This window comes from Oryzias melastigma, linkage group LG9, assembly GCF_002922805.2.
Source record: "Oryzias melastigma strain HK-1 linkage group LG9, ASM292280v2, whole genome shotgun sequence".
NCBI lineage: Eukaryota > Metazoa > Chordata > Actinopteri > Beloniformes > Adrianichthyidae > Oryzias > Oryzias melastigma.
In genome coordinates, this window is record NC_050520.1 from 32,856,614 (window position 1) to 32,862,887 (window position 6,274).

The following is a 6,274-nucleotide window of genomic DNA, read 5'->3' on the forward strand; positions in this document are numbered from 1 at the left end:
TATGGCCAAATTCCTTTTCACTGATGTGTGCAAATATTGATGAGTTTTTAAGCATATGGTGGAAATGACATTTTTGCTCAAAGACACAGTTAGAAGAGAAAACAATCTGGTCCTTTCAATCCAGCACTGCTGTGGGCCATAATTGTTACCTCAAGACTGGCATTTAACTGATTTAATATTAGTTCTTATTACATTAAAGCTGTAAGGCCAACAAAATAAAAATCAAGTGGACACTCAATAAAACAACAAAGCAAACAGTCTACGAGAGGACGCATGGCCTGATGTCCACCAGTATCAGTGTGACCAGGCAAAGGAAGAACGCTGACAGAGGTTACAGCTGGGCTTTGGCTGGTTTACTGTGGAAAACAATGGATTGAAATTGGCTTAGTTTGGTTTTCTGTTTATGCATTTCTTATTTTAATTGTTTTTGATAAGCTCCAGATGGTGCACAGCTTTATATCTCCCTCTTGTTGACAGATGCATTTCCTGTCACTGTGGAAAACAGATGCTGATCATCTTTTATCTAATGTGAGCAAAAGTCTAATACTCTTTTCCCTTAGAGATGCAAACCTATTCACATTTCCGACATGCATTTTTAGATATGTGTCCTGTTTTAAGTCTTCATTCAAAAACTGAAGCTCACGTAAACCGCTTGAACAACAGGATGTAAAATTAAACGATTTGTCATAATCATAAATCCTCTTCATGAAATGCAGAAATCTGGGGGTGGTTTGGGACTTTCTCTGCAGCAAAATGTTAATGTCAAGTTCTGACTCAACCATCAATCCACCTCCATCATTTCTGAATGCCTTCATTGTATTGCACACAATGATGGTCTTTGGTGTGTTACCAGTCGAGGCCTCATGGAGGAAAACCCCCCAGCAAACAACATTGGACACATTATGTAGTGTCAAGCTTTGCACTCGAGCTCTGGCAATTGGTCTGTTTGGATTTCAAACAAGAGTGAGATTTTCAGAATGAAAATTAATGAAGTTTTAACAGCAGACAAAGCTTTTTATTTTCATTATCCTTGGTTTGCAACATCCTGTTAGAATTTGTGCTTACTGCCACAGGAAATGCCCCAAATGGGTTTAATTAATTTGTTCTGCACAGTGTTCAGACTGTCATCAGTCCCACTTCCCTTTGCACATTCTTTGTTTAGTGCTTGTGTCCAAACCATTGACTGTATATTAGAACATAACTTCCCTTTCTCTTCTATAGAGAAATAATCAGCTACTTTTAAATCATTAAATTTATCAGAATAACCATTCTTCTTCTGAAACATTTTTTAACATTACTAATCCGAATTTTGTTTATTTTATTTTTTTCTGCTGTTCAAGTTATTCAAGTTTTAGAACTGACCAATCAGATAACTATAGAAGAGTAGATGATCTTGTGTCGAGTGTTCAAAACATTTGATTGACAGTTAATCCCGTTTTCAAGGGGTAGGTATGCGGACTTCTAACAAGCTCGCCCCTGATTGGTGAGAGAGGTTGCCATAGAAACGATGACCAACTCAAAGTATGCACCCCCCCGCCAAAAAAAAAAACAGGTTACTGAGTTGACTTCATAAGATAGGAGTCGGAGGTAAGTAATTTCTATAGGTGACGTCACACTCACTCAGTATAGTTCCCATTTACAATCAATGGTTAAATACGTACTATGAAGATCAACAGCAAACAATCCTTAGTAATTGTTTGCTTGCAGGTGCAACAAACCAACATTTCTGTTTCTCTTTTGATACCTCTTGATTTCTAATCTTGGCTTCCAGCTGAATAGAATCACATCACAGAAATGTATTTCCACACAATGCAGATGTTTAAAATGTTGCTACATTTTTTTTTTTCCTGGGCACAACCTCATTGTGGCTGCACGGTGGCGCAGTGGTTAGCGCTCTTGCCTCACAGCGAGAAGGCCCCGGTTCGACTCCCGGCTGGGACCTTTCTGTGTGGAGTTTGCATGTTCTCCCCGTGCATGCGTGGGTTTTCACCGGGGACTCCGGCTTCCTCCCACCGTCCAAAAACATGCTTCATAGGTTAATTGGTGACTCTAAATTGCCCCTAGGTGTGAATGTGAGAGTGAATGTGTGTGTGATTGAGGCCCTGCGACAGACTGGCGACCTGTTCAGGGTGTACCCCGCCTTCGCCCATCAGTGGCCGGGATAGGCTCCGGCACCCTCGCGACCCCCCAAAGGGAAGAAGCGGTCAAGAAGATGGACAACCTCATTGTTGTGATAATGAAGTAATACTCATTTCTCGGACCATGTCCGCACATTTTTTTTCCTACAGTTTTGAGCTTAAAGAAAAACAAAGCTAATAGAAAATCATAAAGAAAATCAGACTTTTGTTCATATTTTATATCTTTCTCTATCATAGTAGGTGCTCTTCAGTATTAACACATAAACTGAGTCCCACCTATACAAGTTTCTTGTTCAGATGACTGTTGGGCTGCCCACACCAGCATCTTTTGGCACCTGAAAACAATTCTCACTCCCAACTCGTCATATATGGGCATTTGTTATATGGCCACTTTTTGGCGTTTTGGGTGTCCCAAACTTGTCGTCTTATGACATGGTGGCTGTTCCCATTAAATTACGGGTCCCCAACCCTCGGGACGCAGTACCAGTCGTGGGGTATCGTACTGTTACCAGTCTGCATCCAGACAGTTGGGGACTCCTGATTTAATGGAAACTGTCAGCATGTCAAAAAATGACGAGTTGGGGGCACCCGAAAAGCCAAAAAGTGATGCAGAAGGGGCCAGAACCAAACGTCCATATATGAGAAATTGGGAGTGAGAAAGTATTGGAAAAAAGATGGGAAGTAGCTAAACTCCAAACCTGTGAGGAACGAGAGGACTTCAAGGCTGTAGCCTGTGATGAAACAGAGAAACAAACAACGACCAAAGCAAGGGATGTTGAAGGCATGGCAAAGGACAACTTCCTCACCATTGGGGTCAGTGAAGACCTGCCAAAAACTGCTCCAGGGTGAGTGTGACTTTACCTCAGTTGCTCACTAATTTATTATTATTATTTTTCATTCATGTCCACAGCATTTTAAAAAGCTTTTCTTGGATAGGCCTATTGAAACCAGTGATTTCTGGGGGAAACCAAAAAACAAGAAAGATACAGACAGGAGCCCATTTTTTTCCCCAAACCCAATTAGTTCCTGGACGTGGTGCGGTGTCTGTCATATAACATGGAGACAAACACATTTCACACCAGACACCATGATGGTACACAATGAGCGCCGTGTGTGTCTGTAATAGCCGGCAGCCCTGCTGCTGTGAACAAGGTCAAGCTTTTGTGTTCTTCCTACATTTCCAGGACCAAAGCAGCATAGGTCATGTGAATTGTCAGTGTTCATCACTATAGTTGGTGGAAACAGGATTGTTCCACTGCAGCAACATCACAGCATTTCATGACACAGCTCACGATTGGGCGCACCATTAGAGCTGCACTCATCAAACTCATGCTTATTAGTGCACTGAGCACCATGCCAGTTTAAACAAGAGACCCAACTCTATAGCACTGACAATTCACCCTTAATTATACATTTTAAAGTGTGTTCAATTAAATGAGGACTCTTAAAAACTTAACTTGAATATTAAAACACATTTTTACATTTAATGCAACTAGTTTATCATCAGAAAAAGTGAATAAATTTAAAATATTTGTTATTCAGACATAAAAAGTTTTAGGGGCTGATTATTCTTTTTTGAATGAAGAACGGATAGGTTACTGCATGTCACATATTGGGTCTGTGGGTTCATTTAAAAAGGAAACAACAGACTTTACAATGGTTTTATTTGATGGCAAAATTACACACACAGCTTGTTTCATGAACTATGATACATTTTATGACACAATCAGACAAAATATGTTTTTGTACAACTGACATGGCGTAAGGACTGACCAGAAAGGGAGAAAAAGTACTACAATTTACTTGTCAGAAAGGTTGAAAATTCTCACTTCTACTAGACAGCGATTACTTGCACACAATATTTTGAATAACGACCGTGTTCTGGATAAGGTAAAATTTAGATTAAGGTGATAATTCTGTATTGCAACAACAGAAACATTAATGTTTACATTTTATGAATATGCGGCGAATATTATCCATAATCAGGAGAGTAGGTTTTTATGCTGGACATTATTTTTCAGCACAAACTGAAGTCATGATAGCCTGACATTTAGATCTTTGGGAAAAAATATAATTTAACAAACATGAGTTACACAAGTTTTGTTATACCGAACTCAGTCAACTGATAGAAACACTCAACAAATCATCAAAAACTGTTTTCTGCTGTCTCCACTCCAGTGTGTACCATATTTACTGCACTACTTAAAAGCCTGATGGGTTTTTTTTTATCCAGATCTCATGAATTCAGGTTAATTTTTCTGAAGTCAAAGCAATTTTAAGAGGTACACAGCTTTCTTTCTGTTTTTATTTAAGTCCAAGCAAGTTTAGATGTGCTTGAAAATATGCTAACATGTGTTGAGACATCCTATCATAGGACGTCTCCCTGTGTTCTTTTTTTTTCAAAGTAGAAGTGTAATCCAGGAGGTTAAATTAGCTAAATTAATTTGAAGATAAAAAAAGGAGACTATTGTTTCTGCAACCCTCCCACATGGTTTCCAGGCCTTCTTAGTATTCAAATTAACTTGGAAATCAAGTCTCAACATATGCTAACACGGCTAACGTGTAGCGGTGTTGGACATATTTTTTTTTCTCTACATTTTACTGCCAAGGTTGAGATTTAGTGGAGTAACAGTAACATTTCTTTTAACTATATCTGTCCTTTTTTGGGTGCTACAAAGTTGGGTGTTATTGTAAATATGCTAACCTGGCTAACGTGTAGCGTGTCACAAACATGTTCTAAGCTATGTCTGAATTCCTTTCCTACTCACTATGTAATGTGTTCACCATTTTGAAATTTCCCAGAAGTTTTTGCAGAAAACTAATGTGTATCATTGCTCACTACATTAGCAAATATAGACCAAAATGCAGTGTAGATTAACAATTTTTGTGGAAAAAAATTGGTTTAAAAGTAAATTGTATCCAAGTTTTCATCATCAGAACACAATGGAGTAACAAATGGACATTGTGAAATGCTCATGTTGATTAGATTTTCACTTTGTGAAAAATGGTGATGTCATATCCAGCGTTTAAAAAGAAGAAAGAAAAGTAGTGAGCATGATGTCCAAATTGCTTTCAAAGTCCAGGTCACTGGATAGTCCAGCACTATGTAGTTTTTTAGTAGTTAATGATTAGGGTGGGAATTCAGACATAGCCATAGAGTTACCTTGATCGCTAGTAATAAAGTCTGACTGACTGAACAACTCCTCTCTACTCTTGTCTCGGTTACTGCGCCTTTTGACACAAGTTCAAAAATAGACCGTTTATTAGCGGAATGCCTATAATCCAGTGCACCTTGTAGCGCAAAGATATGTTACTTTAACAGGGAATAAAGCCTTCACAAGCAAGAACATTTTAATGAACATGGCATCATCACTCACAGGTTCCTAAAGTGTTGATTTTGGTTATCACAAAAGCTTTTTGGGTTAAGGTGTAATCGGAAGATTGTCGGTTCGATTCCCACCTTCCCCGCCCATGTGTCGAAGTGTCCTTGGGCGAGACACTGACCCCCCCCATTGCCTCGGATGGAAGGTTCGCAGAGCCACCACCAGTGTGTGAATGTGTGTATGAATGGGTGAATAGGACTGTGACTGTAAAGCGCTTTGGGTCTTTGAGGAAGGTAGTAAAGCACTATACAAGTATACGACATTTACCATTTTGTTATTATAATAACAAAAACCTTAAAATGTTTGTACTGTAAACCATGTTTATCTGTTAGGAGGTAAAAATGTTAAAATACTGATCTAAAGTCTATGTAACTGCTATGAAAATACCTATAAAGATAAAAAGCACCATAGAGTTACCTGTATGTTTAACAAAACGAAAAGGATATGGTCATTAATCCTCATATGTTTGTACAAAGAAACCCTTACCTTAGCCCGTATATGAATTCATTCATGTTTTTTTTCTTTTCTTTTTTTTAGTTTATATAATATTTAAGACACATCCTAACACAGCTTGTCAGGTAAAAAGGCAGGAAAAATTGTAAAGCAGGAATTAAAAAATGTATGATTGTGATCAAAGTGCATAGTAACAGCATAAAGTCCACAAGCCAATGACAGTGTTCCATCTAAGTCTGAGCAAACAAGAGTTCTATATGTAAGCTGGAGAAAGCTAAAATCAAAAAGAGACTGCAATGT